Genomic DNA, 17819 nt, shown 5'->3' with positions numbered 1-17819 from the left:
GAAACATAATTAAGATAATGGAGCAGCTTCAGAGCCCTTCCCTTAATAATTAAAGAACTAGGGTTATATTTCTTAGTCCAGTGGCTTTTAAAAAACTAATTTCCCTCTGTTCTTGATTATTTCCTTTTTCTTTTGCTCATAATGAACTATCAAATCTTGGAAGCTTTTTTCCGCCTCTCTGTAAACTATGTGATTAATCCTCATGCCCAAAACTAGGACAAAGTCAGAATTTGAATTCCTTTTTCTATTGAGATAAAATTCATATAACATAAAATTCACCACTGTAACCACATTAAAATATACAAGTCAGTCAATTCCTTTTGCAATTTGAAACATCTTAAATTCAAATTAACACTTAAAATAACATTTAAGCTTCGTAAGGAATATTAAGTGCTATGTTTCTTTTCCTTAATTCTTTCTACAATACGCTGTCTTTTTAAATTTACTGATTTATCTCTTAAGTGCTGGGGATCAAACTCAGGGCCTCACAGTGCTAGGCAAGTGCTATTCTATTGAACTATACCATTCACCCACTGTTTTATTTTTTAATAGTCAAATACTTTTATTTTTTAAATCTGGGTTTTCACCCGTTTTTGATTCCAAGCTAATATTTTGTATTACCTTAAAACACAGAAGTTGAAATTTGGGTTCAAATTTAGTATTTCTCAAGGTCTCCTACTGCCTTCTTGTCCTAACAAGAGGTAGACCTGTGGGAACAGAGATCAAGTTTTTAAAACAAGAGAAAAGCAATGGCATCTGTAATCCGCTGATAAAGAGGGGGAAAGAATCATAATTCATGATTACAAAATTAAAGAAAGTAATTGTTCATGTTATTAAAATCTAGAACATGTATTTGTCACTCTTGGAAGGCAGTGGTGATTAGTGCTCAGGGCTGGATAAGCTGTGATCCGAGGCTCTGTGATTAAGCCGTGATTCAGCACCACAGGAATAAAAACAGCTCCACAACCAAGAGCTGGCAAGCAGCAGACGGGGGAGGGGGAGGCTTGCAAAGAGCTTCTTAATTAAATTTTAATTATTGCTAATTAGAACTACTGTTTTTTTATATCCCCAACAAGGAAGACAAGAGTTGATCTTGGCTTTTTATTATTCTGCTAATTAGTTTCCCAAGGAGAGGTTTGAAAGGGCAGGCTGCTTCCACAGTATCCAAGTTTTTAGCTGAGCTCTGTAAACTACAGGTAGATCTTACCCTTTCATATTGAGGTAGCTCTCCTTTGGTTTCAAGATGCCGCAGGGAATGAGAGTGGTCCCTGGTCACTACTGGAAGAAATCCCTGAATCAGTTTTCCCATTGTTTATCTTCTACTTTATCTTCATACTAGTCTCAAAGATTTTGCTTAATTATTAAAATAGATAGCCAAATCTCTTCATATACTAATGTGCTCAGATAAACTTTATGCCTTTGTGAATTGCCAAGTGTCAGAGACAGTCTGTACTGGATTTAAATAACCAGATGTATACATAACAAGTGACTGCTTGTCTGGGTGCATGCCTGTAATCCCAGTTATTTGGGAGGCTGAGGCAAGAGGATTGCAGGTTTGAAGCCAGCCTGGGCAAAATAGTGAGCTCCTGTCTTAAAATAAAGTAAAAAGGATATAGATCAGTGGAGAAGCAGCATGCACGAGGCCCTAGGTTCAATCCCCAGTGCTGGGGTTGGGGGGACTGCAAGTTTTCTCTAGCAGTGAATGGAATGCTTTACCGTAAGTAACAACAACAAATCTAAATCCTTGTTCTGAAGGGCTCCCAAGCTCTATTAAATACCATTTAAGATAAAATGTTCCCGGTGAACCACACTTGAGATTGCAAAGCAAAAACCCTAACTATAAACTTGAGGACATAATCCCAGAAGGCTCCCAAGATCTATTAGCATTATAAAACCTCTGCAAAATATGAATCCTATTTTATAAGTGCATGCATTTCATAACTCTTCTCCCAAGATAATAAAGCTAAGAGTTCTGAGTTGGTGCAACTCCCTGTGTTAATTACAATAAAATCCATCAAATGAAATTACATTTTTGGAATCAACAGCCTTTGGCCAAGCAAATCCACATGCCTTGACAGCCTCCCTTTGCAGTTGGAGTCACATTAACACATGTGTTTGTTTCCTCACCTCTTACAGACACAAGAGCCCTGTGATATGTTAATTCACACCAAATTCCAATCCTTTTCCTTGTCTTTATCTTCCCAACTCAATGATATGATGTGTCAACACCTTTCATACTGGGAAGGAAAAATGCCTAGGCAAGATTTTATTTTTACTCATTTTAATTAAAATTACAAAAACTAGAAAACAAAGAGTAAGTAAATTAAATCTGCCTTTCAGTGCCATTCACCGTCTGCCCTATCAATATCCACTGTGATCTGAATTAGTCTAAAAAGTCATCTGGGTCTTCCTTACACTGATTAGTCAATTAGCCATAACTCATACTGGTGTAAAATGTGTTTTTCAGGTCAGTAGGTTGCTCTCACAACTTTAGAGTAGTTGACATAGCAAATAAAAACAGACTTCTGAGACCGCCCCCCCCCCCCGTTAATATTCAAAGATTTCTGCGGCTGCTTTAGCTTATTTCATATTGGAAAGCTATCTAATGCTCATATACATTTTCAAAAACCATAAATACTACATAATCATTTTTTTCATTGTATTTTTTATGTTAGATACAGAGCAGGCTATTATCAACTTCATTTTCACAAGTGAAGAGAGTCCACTAGAAAATTGTCCAGCTCAGTTATACTCCTTCTGTAACTTATTTGTTATACTTTTGTTGCTTACTTTACAACCACCTTATTAGTCAACAGAATTGATTTTATTTTGCCTTGGGGGTGGCGGGAAGAGGAGGTTTTGTGATGCTGGGAATCAACCCAGGGCCTCACATATGCTAAGCAATGGCTATACCCCTGAGCTAACCCCCAGTCCTAAGACCTGGTTTTTTAAGAGACACTTAGACTGTTCCAAGCCTCTATGAGTCACCATTGGAAAAATCTCTAGACTGGGTGCCTTTAAAGAGAATGGGAGTAAGACAGAAAATGAAGGTGTCTTGTGGTTTGGTTCTTAAATGATCGCCACAGACCATGGGCTAAAGACATGGTTGTTGACCTGTGGAACTATTGGGAAGTGGTGGAACCTTTAAGAGGTGGGCCCTTGGAGAAGAAGCTGGGAAAGTGCTCTTTGAACCATGGCCCCTCCCTCTCTCTCCCTTTCTTTGCTTCCTGGCTGCTGGAGATGAGCAGCTTTGCTCTACCATGTACTCCCTGCTGTGACACCCTGCCTCACCAAGGCCCCAAAACAAAGAAGCCAACCTACCATGGACTGACATCTCTGAAACCATAAGCAAAAATAAATCTTTTCCTTTATTAAGTTGATTTTCTCAGGTATTTTGTCACAGTGCCAGAAATGACAAACACGAAGAGGGAAATAATAAAATAAAACAGGACAGTAACACTTCATAGAACATTAACTGCTTGCTAAGAATGGAGGAGTCCAATTCAGTCTGTGCACCTGGTGTCTCCCCATCTACTTCCACCCTCCCTTGCTCCCCACCTTGCCCCCCAAAAAAGAAAAGGAAACAAAACAAGAACAAACCTGACACCCGGTAGCATTCAAGGACACTTTGATATGTGAAGTTCCATTAGGATGGAATGAAGCAGGAGTTCTCAAAGGCTTGAATTCTCTACTCTTTTAACTTTGGACCACTTTAGTAAGTTGTAAGGTAACAATTTATCACAAATAGTACATACCTAAATTAAAGCACTTATGCCAAGGTCTGAATGTTGTGGCATCTCAAAATCCATATATTGAATATCCTAACCTCCAAGGTGATGGAAGAGATGGGGCCTTTGGGAGATGATTAGGACATGAGGACAGCCCTCATTAAGGTGTTTGGCACTATTTTTTTTTTTTGGTGGTGGTGCTGGGCATTGAGCCCAGGGCCTTATGCATGCTAGACAAGTACTCTTCTATCACTAAGCAGGGTTCAATCTCCATTACTTTTGTTTTTTTTATCTAGAGACAGGGTCTCACTAGGTTGTCCCAGCTGGCCTTGAAATTGTGATCCTTCTGCCTCAACCTCCTCAGTCGCTAGAATTGCACCACTGCTCTCAGTGGTGATTGGTGCTCTTACAGGAGGCTGAAGAGTCCAGAGTTCTTCTTTTCTACCATTTGAGAACGTGGCTAGCAGGCACCATCTGTGAACCAGGAAGCAGGCTCCCTCCAAACACAGATCCATCAGTGCCTTGATCTGGCACTTCCCAGCCTCTAGAACTATGAGAAATAAATCTGCATTGTTTATGAAGCACCCATCTTTATGGTGTTTTGTTATAGGAGCCCAAATAAACTAAGACAATAGGCAGAAGGTTTTGATCAAATATATAAATATCATTTCATATAAAAACATGCACAAAAGTTAATTCAAAATGGATCAAGGAGCTTGATATCAAATCAGAGACACGCCGTCTGATAGAAGAAAAAGTTGGCTATGATCTACATACTGTGGGGTCGGGCTCCAAATTCCTCAATAGGACACCCATAGCACAAAAGTTAATAACTAGAATCAACAAATGGGACTTACTCAAACTAAAAAGTTTTTTCTCAGCAAAAGAAACAATAAGAGAGGTAAATAGAGAGCCTACATCCTGGGAACAAATCTTTACTCCTCACACTTCAGATAGAGCCCTAATATCCAGAGTATACAAAGAACTCAAAAAATTAGACAATAAGAGAACAAACAACCCAATCAACAAATGGGCCAAGGACCTGAACAGACACTTCTCAGAGGAGGACATACAATCAATCAACAAGTACATGAAAAAATGCTCACCATCTCTAGCAGTCAGAGAAATGCAAATCAAAACCACCCTAAGATACCATCTCACTCCAGTTAGATTGGCAGCCATTATGAAGTCAAACAACAACAAGTGCTGGCGAGGATGTGGGGAAAAGGGTACACTTGTACATTGCTGGTGGGACTGCAAATTGGTGCAGCCAATTTGGAAAGCAGTATGGAGATTTCTTGGAAAGCTGGGAATGGAGCCACCATTTGACCCAGCTATTCCCCTTCTCGGTCTATTCCCTAAAGACCTAAAAAGAGCATGCTACAGGGACACTGCTACATCGATGTTCATAGCAGCACAATTCACAATAGCAAGACTGTGGAACCAACCTAGATGCCCTTCAATAGACGAATGGATAAAAAAAATGTGGCATTTATACACAATGGAGTATTACTCTGCATTAAAAAATGACAAAATCATAGAATTTACAGGGAAATGGATGGCATTAGAGCAGATTATGCTAAGTGAAGCTAGCCAATCCCTAAAAAACAAATGCCAAATGTCTTCTTTGATATAAGGAGAGTAACTAAGAACAGAGTAGGGTCGAAGAGCATGAGAAGAAGATTAACATTAAACAGGGATGAGAGGTGGGAGGGAAAGGGAGAGAGAAGGGAAATTGCATGGAAATGGAAGGAGACCCTCAGAGTTATACAAAAGTACATACAAGAGGAAGTGAGGGGAAAGGGAAAAATAATAAAAGGGGGACAAATGAATGTCAGTAGAGGGAGCAGAGAGAGAAGAGGGGAGGAGAGGGGAGGGGAGGGGGGGGTAGTAGAGGATAGGAAAGGCAGCAGAACACAACAGACTCTAGTATGGCAATATGTAAATCAATGGATGTGTAACTGATGTGATTCTGCAATCTGTATATGGGGTAAAAATGGGAGCTCATAACCCACTTGAATCAAAGTGTGAAATATGATATATCAAGAACTATGTAATGTTTTGAACAGCCAACAATAAAAAATTAAAAAAAAAAAGAATTAAAGTCAACATATATGCATGCATGTATCCCTATAGTATATATAGGATATATATATATATATATATACACACACACACACACACACACGCACACACACACACACACACTATATAGGATATACAGCATGTGGAATATATGCATGTTTATAGCAGCACAAGTCATAATAGCCAAACTGTGTAATGAAAATTGGTGTCCATCAACAGATGAATGGATAAAGAAAATGTGGTATATATACAAGATAGAGTTTTATTCAGCCATAAAGAAAAATGAAATTATGTTATTTGCAGGAAAGTGGATAAACTTGAGACCATATATTAAGTGAAATAAGCCAATCTCAGAGGTCAAAGGTCATATGTGGAAAATACAGAGGGAAAAGGAAAATATAGAGGAATGATATTCATCAAATTATATTGTTAGGGTTGTATGCGTGTAGGATATGTGACAACAAATCCCACCATTGTATACAACTATAATTCACCAACAAAAATATAGAAAAAGTTAAAAGGCTTGATGATAAACTAAAATAAAAAAAAAAAACTTAACTTCTTCAGGGTGTAGTGGCACATACCTGTAATCCCAGCAGCTCAGGAGGCTGAAGCAGGAGGATTTCAAGTTCAAAGCCAGCCTCAGCAACTCAGTGAGGCCCTAAGCAATTTAGTGAGACACTGTCTCAAAATTTAAAAAAAAATTTTTAAATGGGGGCAGGGGTTGCTGGGGATATGATTCAGTAGTTGAGTACTCCTGGGTTCAATCCCCAGTACCAAAAAAAAAAGTGTGTGTGTGGGGGGGGGGGTATGTGTATACACATATATGCATACATACAAGTTAGTTTTGCAAAATAGGATTCATATCTCCCAGCATACACTGAGTGTTCCAAATGGAAGGAAAGGAAGGAGGGAGGGAGGGAAAAGGAGAAGGAAAGAACTAGAAAACTAGAAAGAAGCTCTAAAAGAAAAGAACATTCCTTTATAACCTTAAAGCAGGTAGGGGCTTGCTAACTATGACTTAAAAGCCAGAAGTCCTTAAAGAAAATATTGATAAATCTAACTACATAAAAAATATTTTTAAGTTTCTACATGGCAAAAAAAATAGTATATGTGATATCAAAAGACAATTACAAATGAGAGGAAAATGATTGTAATTCTTTTCACAGACAAAAGGCAAATCTCCCTTGTCTAGAAGGCGTTCCTATAAATAGAAATAGGAAAAAGACTAATTAACCCAATTCAATAGTGAAATGAGCTAAAGATAGAAACATTTCACAAAAGAGGAAATAAAAGCGCTTTTGAACATAGGAAAAGATACCTAGCCTCACTTATAATAAAAAAATAATTAAAACCATACAGATATATCATTTCTTAGCTATTAAATTGACAAAAATCCAAAAATTTGAAAATGTACACTGTTAGCAAAGCTATTGGGAAACAGGCATTCTCATTTATTGCTGGTGGAAGTATAAATTAGTATGACCCCTGTAGAGGGCAATTTGCTATACCTACCCAAATTACATATATATATATATATATATATATATATATATATATATATATATATATATATATTTATTTATTTAAGTTTCTGGGTGCCGGGTTTCTGTTCTTGCGACTAAAAGGCTCAGGGGTCACTCTAGTTAAACTGGGCAAACTGGGCTGCACGAAATAACCACACAAGAGACACAAATACCTTTATCTTTGGGATTGCTGTGACGGCTCCTCTGACCTTAAGGGTACGCAGAAATAGAGAGAGAGAGAGCAGGCGCTGACCCCTTTTATTGAGGAGAAGCTATTCAAATGAGGCAAGGGGTCAGGTTTCAGGGGCTGAGTCTATCTTCATGATGTCCACTGTCAGCAGGTTGACTGACACCTGGGTAGGCCACACCCAAGGGCACAGTAAGAGGAGGGGACACACACAAGGCACTTCCATGGAAGATTCTATCCTAAACAGGGCAAGGGGTTATATTACAAAGGAACAGGTGAGCATAGATTCACCCATGGGGCTGTAGCAAGACACACCCATTTCTGTGACTGAGCACCTCAGCACCCAGCTGGGGAGTGTAACTCAGTCACCCATAAGGTTGGCCTCCCACATCTGGGGTTGCCTCACATGCACAAGACCTGACTGCAATCTCCAGTACCCCCAACATGCATGTGCATGTGCACACACACACACACACACACAGAGAGAACACAAATTCTTTGCTTATCAAATCCACTTCTGGAAACTTATCCAATAGGTATACTTGCATATGTTATTCAATGAAATATATCAGTAAACATATCAGTAAAAGACTATAAAACAGTCTAAATGTCCATTAATAAAAAATTAAATAAATTATGGTACATCTACATAATAAAATATTTTATAGACATAAAAATAACAAAAAAGCTTTATATGCTGATATGGAAAATCTCCATAATACTTAAATTTTTTCAATGCAGAATAGGGCTATCTTTTCCTTTAAAAAGTATAGTTTTTTTATTCATATATATTTATACCTACCTGATAACATTAATCTTGTTAGGAACCAACCAGATGAGAGTGTGACTCTGTATGTGTGTGTATATGTGTGTGTGTGTGTGTGTGTGATGCTGGGGATCAAATCTAGAGCCTCACTCATGACAATATCCCCAACTCCTAGAGGGAACTGTATTGTGTACTTTCTAGCCTTCAACCACAGGTATACCTGTTCTCTATGATCCTTTCTACTACTCAACTATGAGTTATAAATTATAATGAATTCTGGTGACCACTTTAATCATTTATTTACAAATTTTTATTGCCTCAACAGTAAACATTTTTTGATTTTTCATTTTTTGCAATATAGGAAATGTTAAGCTACATTCCCAGAATTTTTTTTTTTTTTACTTTGAGACAGGGTCTCACAAAGATGCAAGGCTGGCCTTGAACTTGAACTCCTCCTGCTTCAGCTTCCTGAGTAGCTGGCATTACAGGGATACATCATTACACCCAGCTACCTGTATGTGTTTTTTTTCTTTTTTGTAGTACTGGGGAGTACTTATCACTGCACTATATCCCCAACCCTTTATTTTTTTATTTTTAGACAGGGAATTGCTAATCCCTGCAACCTAGAAGTCTGATGCAGAAGGATTGCAATTTCAAGTCCAGCTTTAGCAATTTAGGGAGAGCCTGCCTCAAAATATTAAAAAAAGGACTGGGGATATAGCTCAGTGGGAAATCATCCCTGGGTTCAATTCCCCAGTACTTCAAATTAATTAACTAAAAAAGTAAATTTCTGTTTAAACAAGAAATCATTATTGGTTTGCATTTCCTCCACCCTGTCTCTTTGCCATGCATATGGATTTTCTCTGATTATTTGTTTTGGGGTGAGAAATAATAATTAATCAAAATGGTAGGTGCTTATCTTTCTTTACCCAGGAGATGAACTAGGACCCAATCCTTCATCTTCCCAGGCTTCCACTGCAATAATGAAATTCCATTACATTGAAAATGATGCAATTCCCCATGGGGTTAGTGGTACTCAGATTTGACTTATATGAATGATGGTGATGAGAATTAAAGGGGTAGGGAAATTCACAGAAAGAAAAGGCAGTGTTTCTATTTGCTTTCTGTGCTTTACTTTGCCTTAATTAAATTGTATAATGTCCATTAAAAACTTGCTTCCTTGCTGATGAGGAAAAATAAGACAAAATAATAGAGATAAATTGCCCAACAGCTTCAGAATTCAGTATTCTCTGAACAGTATTCTTCTTCCTTCCACCTCTGTTCTCCACCCCCACTGCTGATCAATTCTCATTATTAGCTCTTAGAAAAGCAGACAATCTCTGGGACAAGCCTGGCTTTAGATCAGAGAGTCAATATTCTACTGTAACAATCTGCCAAAAAACGCAATTCAGGCACATTTAAAGTGTGTCTCCCCAGAGGACAGCAAGAAACAGAGGCCACTGAAAAGAGGTTCACTGTTTGGTTTGATTCAACCACAGCCACCTCTGACATTTCTAAGCCAGTCAGGGAGTGAGCAATGCAGAGTGACCACAGACCACAACACAGAGGCTGCCTAGGTCAGGGAGTTTATCCGGCTCCCTTCACCATCATACAGAGATGAGTTCATCAAGACGAAGACACAGAGAGGCTACATGTGGCAGGAGGTATAACAGCAGCCTCACTTGGAAAATAATTTATGAGTCATAGGGAAAGTAACAAATGAAGATGCTTCAGAGTTGCAAGACACAGGATAAACATTTCTCTCTGTGTGTATGAAACTGTTATTTTTGTAGCCCAAAATGGTAGGGCATCTGCAATGTTATGTCATTCAACTCTATGTACTTACATTTAACAGTTAAAATACACACATAATAAAAAACAGAATGGAATAGAAATGATCTTGGAGAGATCAACTAGTGAGAAGCCAGAGGCCAGTAGAGAATAAACGGCTTGTTTACATGTTGTTAAGTGATTTTTTTAATATACAGACTGGGGATTGAATCCAGGGGTGCTCTATCCCTGTGCCCTTTTTTTATCAATATAATTTAATTAAAGTTAATACTTTTTTTCAGTGACAGAATATATGTATAGAAAGAGTGGAAGAGAGCTATGAAAATTTCATTTTAAAGAATATTTAAGTGTTTAGGGCTGGGGATGTGGCTCAAGCAGTAGCGCGCTCGCCTGGCATGTGCAGGGCACTGGGTTCGATCCTCAGCACCACATAAAAATAAAATAAAGATGTTGTGTCCACCGAAAACTATAAAATAAATATTTTTTTAAAAATAATATTTAAGTGTTTATTATGTAATAGTAATAAAGGATGTAAACTGTAATAAAATTATATATTTTAAATGCATATAAAAACTCTACAATATATACAACATTAATAGCATTTCTGGATGTTTATATTAGTTATAATATAAACATTCCTAACTCAAAATTTTGGTCATCATACAGATTTTGCCTTTTCTTCTTCCCAAACATCAAAACAACATTCATCTGTAACAAGAATGCAACTATTTTAAAATCCAAATTATTAAAATTTACATGCGTCACTTTTCTTATCTCTCATCTAGGTACAAGATAAAATCTCTCTCTCTCTCTCTCTCTCTCTCTCTCTCTCTCTCTCTCTCTCTTTTAGTCATACTAGGGATCGTCGAACTCAGGGGTGCTCTACCTCTGAGCTACATCTTCAGCCCTTTTATTTTTTTATTTTGAGTCAGGATCTCACTCAATTGCTGAGGCTAGCCTCAAACTTGTGGTCCTCCTGACTCAACCTCCACAGCTACTGGTATTATAGATGTGAGCCATCATGCCTGGCTAAGTTTACTATTCTCTTGAGAGCTAGCATCAGAATTTTTTTTAAATCTTTCTTTCCAAAGTATTTGCAGACAGGGGTCCTAGAGTATCAGAGAAAGAGGTCAAGATGCTTGTATGGGATTGAGAAATATGCTGTTCTGGAGAGGGAAAAAAGGGAGTAAAGAACTATTAAGTATTTTTTAAAAAACAAAAAATTCTTGATGTGGGTAGCATGTACCTAGTCTCAGCAGTTGGAAGGCTAAGACAGGAGGGTCACTTGAGCCCAGGAGTTCGAGGGCAGCCTAGGCAGCATAGTGAGACCCTATTTCTAAACTTAAAAGGAAAACAAAGAGATATTAACTAGGAAAGAAAACAATATATAAATACAAAGCTATTCATATATCAATAGCTGCTAATCCCACATTTATATTTGAACACATAGCGGGGAAAGGTTGTAAAAAACAGAGGGTTATCTTTTCTGTGGAAATATTATTGTTTCTTCCACAATTTACCAAGTTTTTCAAATAAACATATATTAGGTTTTTTGTTTTGGAGGTATTGGGAATCAGACTCAGGGCCTCATGCATACCAGGAAAGTGCTCTACCACTGAGCACCATCCCCAGCCCTTTCATATTATTTTGAAACAGGGTCTTGCTAAGTTTCTCAGGTTGTCCTTGAACTTGAGATCCTCTTGTCTCAGCCTCCTGAGTGGCTGGGATTATAGGAGTGTGCTATCACACTTGGCCATGTATCAATTTTATAATCAGAAAAAAAAAATTCTGAAAACCAAACGAGTTTAGGCAAATTAAGAGAAGGAGAAAGTATATGGAATGTGGTAAGCAAAGCCGTGAGGGTAGTGATGGGCTAGACATGATCTGGGAGCAATGACTGATGCTACCATCCCTTGAGAGATGGTGGGAGAGAAACTGAGAAGAGTATATTAGGACCTGCTGAAGACTTTGAATGCCAATTTAACCTTCTAGGACCTGGCTTTCTCAGACTAGAGTAAAAGAAAAAGGAAAAGCCCAGGATGCTAGGCAACACCATTTGAGTCTGCTTCTGAGAACAAACCCTAGCAAGATTGACAGGCCCAGCCAAAGTGATGGAATATCAAAATGGCCCAGGTGAGTCACAGTGGATGAAGGACATGAATCAGGGAAACTATTCCATCCAGGTACCAGTCTGCATTAGGTAAGTAGGATAGATTTTCAAAAAAGGAAATTATTAGGGGTCACCAGGCAAAATTGGGTCTGTAGTTTGGATATAGTAAATCTCAAGTTGATGCCAGGGAGTCCTCTACAGCAAGAATTCTTAACCAGAACATCAGAATCACTTGTGAATATCCAAAACAAAACAAACAAAAACATGCCTGTACTGTCCCCCTTTTTTCCCCCAGGAGACACATATATTCCCCAAATCTGACCTTAAACCTTCAGTTGACATCCTCCAGGATTCTCCTTCTCGGAATACACACTGGAAGAAATTATAGGAGCTGGTTAAGATCAAGTTCTTGAGGCTTCTTGTTCTCTGACCCAAGTTCAGATGGCTGTTCCCAGCAATGCTCTCCACAGTCCTAAAATGGTGTCCCTCTCTACAAATCATCAAGAATGAACAGACATTCCTTGTCTCATCACTGAGATGTGACACCTGCTAATGGATCTACTCAAGAAGGGCTTTCATCCATCCAGTTTCCGGATGGATAAAGTAAAGCTATTCAGTAAATTAAAAAGAATTTTCACCCATGCTCTATGCTAACCTTCATGCTTATTCCTGGCACTTCCAACATCAGTTAGGGCTATTTTTTCACAAACCCTAGTTCAGTATTTCCCAAGCCTCCCTGAAGATAAATCTCAGATTCTTATGTCCAAACATAGATCTATAATCACAATTTCCAGGGACAAGTTCAGGTAACCTGCTTTAGACAAATGCCCTCATAACCCAACCATACTTCTGTAAACACATCTCTTTGTTTAACACCTAACCTCAGCTTGCTGACCTGAGAGAGGTCCTACAGTGATGACTGACCTCAATTTGCCTGGGAGAGGCCTAGCACCCATAACATCCGAGACCTCTCTTCTGCCTGTGGGCTTCCCACAAGTTAAGTCAAAAAAAGACCCAGATGGCCCTCTTCTTTTAGCAACCCCTGTCAAATCTCCTTCTGAAGGAGGCAGGAATATAACAGAAAATCAGATCCTTCCCCACCCATTACAGGTGCGATAGATGTGTGCCCAGACAAATGAGTCAGTCCCTGAGGGTAATGCCTGGGAGACCTATAGCCTGCTCTACACATATTCCAAAGCCTTTCACAAATTTCCCTTAAAAGAACTTGGAGAAACCCTAGAGACTATCTGAGTTCACAGTGAAGACTAAGAGTGGAAAATACAAATGAAGGCCCAGGAAGCAAAGGCCACACATAAAAGCATACTATAGTTCAGTGATAGTGCATTTGCCTAGCATGCACAAGTTCCTGAGTTGGATCCCCAGCATCATTAAAAAAAAATACTAATAGTAGGATCTGGCATCCATTATATACAATCCTGTTATCATGAACCACACTATTTTCAGTTTTCTTTAAGCTTAATCCCACCAGTAAATAGCATAGTTGCTTTAGAACTACCTTACCCAGGCTTTGATATTTCCTACTACTTCAACCTCCTAGGTCATGATTTATATTCTTCCTGGCTCATCCAAACTGAATTGGTCACACAGAAACAAACCTATCCTATTGCAGCATCTTTCTTCTGGGAGGCAGTTCCATAAGGAAACCAACTGGGCTGGGCTCAGCGTACCCACATCTCCAGATGTGGCCCAAAGTTTCTCACATTTTATAAGAGAAACTAAAAGAGAATCTTGGAAGATTTTGAGCAAGAAAGAAAATAAACAATAAAATCAGTGCTTTAAGATGGAAAATCTGGCAACTGTGGGATGGGCATAAAGATAAAAGTTATGGGGTTCATGGGAAGGTTATTATAGTATCCAATATGAAAATCTGAAGGTCTGATTTTGTGCTGGGCATGGTAGCGTACACCTGTAATCCAGTGATTCAGAGACCTGAATTTTTTTTGAGGCAGCCTCAGCAACTTAGCGAGATCTTGCCTCAAAATAGAAAATAAAAAGTGTTGGGATATAACTCAGTGGTGGAGTACCCCTGGGTTAATTCTCAGTGCTGATAAATGCATACATACATACATACATACATACATATATGTATGCCTGATTTGCAAAGCGGTAATAGAAAGGAATATGTTGAGGCTGGGGTGTGTTTCAGTGGCACAGTACTTGCCTAGCATGTATAAGGCGTTCAGTTCAATTTTCCAGTAACACACACACACACACACACACACACACACACAGGAAGATGCCCAGATTAAGAAAAGAAAAACCAACTAACTCAGTGGAAATTTTTCCTAGAGATAAAGCAGGCCTAAGAGAGATTGAGGGTGGAATTGACATGACTTAAAAATAGGGGCATGGCATAAGAAAAGTGGGTATTGGAGAAAGCTAGTATTCCTGAGGGGCAGGTAATTTTAGGGATTATTTAGACAAAGCAAATCACTTAGAAAGCACTAAGCTTCATGCACCAACAGGGAAATAAAAATGTGATTTCCTTTGTGTATATGTGAATGGGCTTACTGTTTTCTAAATTTAAGAACAGCTCAGTGAAGAAAAAGAACTCAAATAGACAATTCACAGAGGAAGAAAGTCAAATGGCCAGTAAGCATTTAAAAGGATGTTCAATAGCAGAATCACAGCTGATAAGGATTGGCTTCTAAAAATAGAAATATAGAGCAAAAATCAAGTATAATAGTCAATTGTCTTTGAAAACTTCTTAAAAATCCAATGAAATATAGTATATATGTTTTGGTACCCGTGTATGTATTAGAATATAATGGGTTGAATTAGGGAATCCCTCAAACTATTCTCAGTTTTAAAATCATTTATTATATGAACTTGTAGAACTCAAAACTGTTATACTCATGGTTACCATTTATTATATCAAAAGGATTGAGATTAAAATTAACACAGAAAAAGGTGTATATAGCAGATTCCAGGAGAAACCAAGCACAGAGTTTGAGCTGTCCCTCTCCCAGCAGATCACACAGACATCACTTCATTCCCCCAGAAAAGTTTGTGACAATATGCATAAATTACTGTTAACTAAAGACACTCACCTGAGCCTTGATGTCCAGAGTTTTTATTGGGGAGTAAGGGGAAATCCATCACAAAGACCAGAGCACTTATATGACTGACCCTAACTACTCGACTCTACCCTCCCACACCCACCTCCTGCCAAGTGTATAATTGATAGTGTGGCCCAGGACCACAGGCAAACATGAACAGGTGTTCACCATAAATTACATTATCAACAAACTCTCTGGCATGGCCTGTGGTCACTATGCCAAGACACTGTTATCAAGCAAGTTATTCCAAGGGCTTAGAGCTTTCTCCCATGAGTTGGTCGAAGGTCAGTCCTGAAGACCTTTGGAATGTGCAGGATTCAAACACCTACACCTGCTAAGTTAACCCTTTAGTGCACATACACATAAAACTGTGATTATTTATGTAAAACAAAACTGTTAATACTCTGTATTTAAAGATTAGAATCATAATTCCTTTTTTGTTGTTGCTATTGGTACTAATGATTGATCCTAGGGCCTTGAGCATGCTAAGCACACTCTCTACCACTAAGCTATAACCCCAGCCACAATTCAATTCCTCTTTTAGGAATAAATTCAACTAAATAACAGATATTCACAAAAATCTATGTCCAAAGATGATGATAAAAGAGCAAAAATTTGAAAACAAACTAAGATTTTAAAAATGGTAAAATAAGTCAAGTCACTGTCTTATCTTGGACTTCTCTACAGCCATTAAAATGCATATGTTGATAGATGAATGGTACAGAATAGAAGATAGAGACAAACCACAGTCTGATTCTTGACAGGTGCCAAAAAATATTGGAGAAAAGATAGTCTTTTTAACAAATGGTCCTGGGAAAACTGGTTATCCATATGTAGAAGAATAAAACTAAATCCTTATCTCTTGCCCTGCACAAAAGTCAACACAAAATGAATCAAATTTTGAGGTGATCCATACTGGTCTAGAAATTAGACCAGAAACTATGCAACTCCTAGAAGAAACCCTAAGGTTTCCACACTCCAACAGATAGGAACAGGAAATAACTCTATCAATAGGACCCCTAGAGCTCAGCAAATAATGCCAAGAGTTAAACAAAATGAGATGGCATCTAATTAAAAAAACTTCTGCCCAGGGACTGGGGATATAGCTTAGTTGGTAGAGTGTTTGCCTTGCATGCACAAGACCCTGGGTTCAATCCCCAGCACCAAAATAAAAAAACAAAAACTTCTGCCCACCAAAGGAAACAATTAGGAATGGGAATAGAGAACCCACTGAATGGGAGAGGAAATCTTTGCCAGCTATTCTCCTGGCAGAGGAATTAATATCTAGAATATTAAAAAAAAAAAACCTCAAAACTTTACACTAAGCCAGACACAGTGGTGCCTGCCTGTTGTCCCAGCATCTCAGGAGGCTGAGGCAGGAGGATTTTACAAGTTCAAGACCAGCCTTAGCAACTTTGGAAGGCTCTAAGCAATTTAGGACCCTGTCTCAAAATAAAAAATAAAAAGGGCTGGGGATGTGACTAAGTGGTAAAGCACCCCTGGGGTTAAATCCCTAGTACCAAAAACATAATAATAATTTACACCAAAAAAAAATCAAATAACCAAATTGATAGTTGGGTAAATGAATTAAATAGACACTTCTCAAAAGAAGAGCTAGAATGGCTAACAAATATATTTAAAAATTCATCATTAGTCATTAGGGAAATACAAATCAAAACAACACTGAGATTTCATCTCACACCTCTCAGAATGGCATTCATTAAGAATATAAGTAATAATAAATGCTAGAGATTATGTGGAGAAAAAGGAACACTGTTACACTGTTGGTAGGATTGTAAATGAGTACAACCACTATGGAAATCAATATGGCAGTTCCTCAAAAGATTAGAGAGGGAACCATGCCTAGTTATGCCATTCCTTAGACTTTATCCTGAAAAATTAAAGTCATCATACTACAGTGACACATGCATACCCATGTTTATAACAGCACAATTCACAATAGCCAAACTATGGAAACAAACAAGGTATCCATTAATGGATGAATGGATAAAGAAAATATGATGTGTGTGTGTTTTCACACACATGTACACATATATGTAAACATATATACACACAATGGACTTTAATTCAGCCATAAATAAAAATGAAATTATGCCATTTGCAAGCGAATGGATAGAACTCAGCAAGAAAAGTGAACCAGGAGGCATCACAATACCAGGCCTTAAATTATACTACAGAGCTAGAGTAACAAGAACAGCATGGTATGGGCACCAAAACAGACATGAAGACACAGAGACAAACCCACATAAATACAGTTATCTCATACTAGACAAAGGCACCATAAACATACATTAGAGAAAAGATAGTCTCTTCAACAAATGGTGCTGGGAAAACTGGAACTCCATTATAATAAAATTAAATTAGACCCCTCTGTTTCACCCTGCACAAAACTCAACTCAAAGTGGATCAAGGACCTAGGCATTAGACCAGAGACCCTATGCCTCCTAGAAGACAAAGGCCCAAATCTTCATCATGTTGGCTTAGGAAGCAAATTCCTCAACAAGGCTCCTAAAGCACAAGAAGTA

The sequence above is a fragment of the Marmota flaviventris genome, chromosome 2 (assembly GCF_047511675.1).
Source record: "Marmota flaviventris isolate mMarFla1 chromosome 2, mMarFla1.hap1, whole genome shotgun sequence".
In the NCBI taxonomy this organism is placed as follows: Eukaryota; Metazoa; Chordata; class Mammalia; order Rodentia; family Sciuridae; genus Marmota; species Marmota flaviventris.
Note: the sequence above shows the minus strand (reverse complement) of the source record.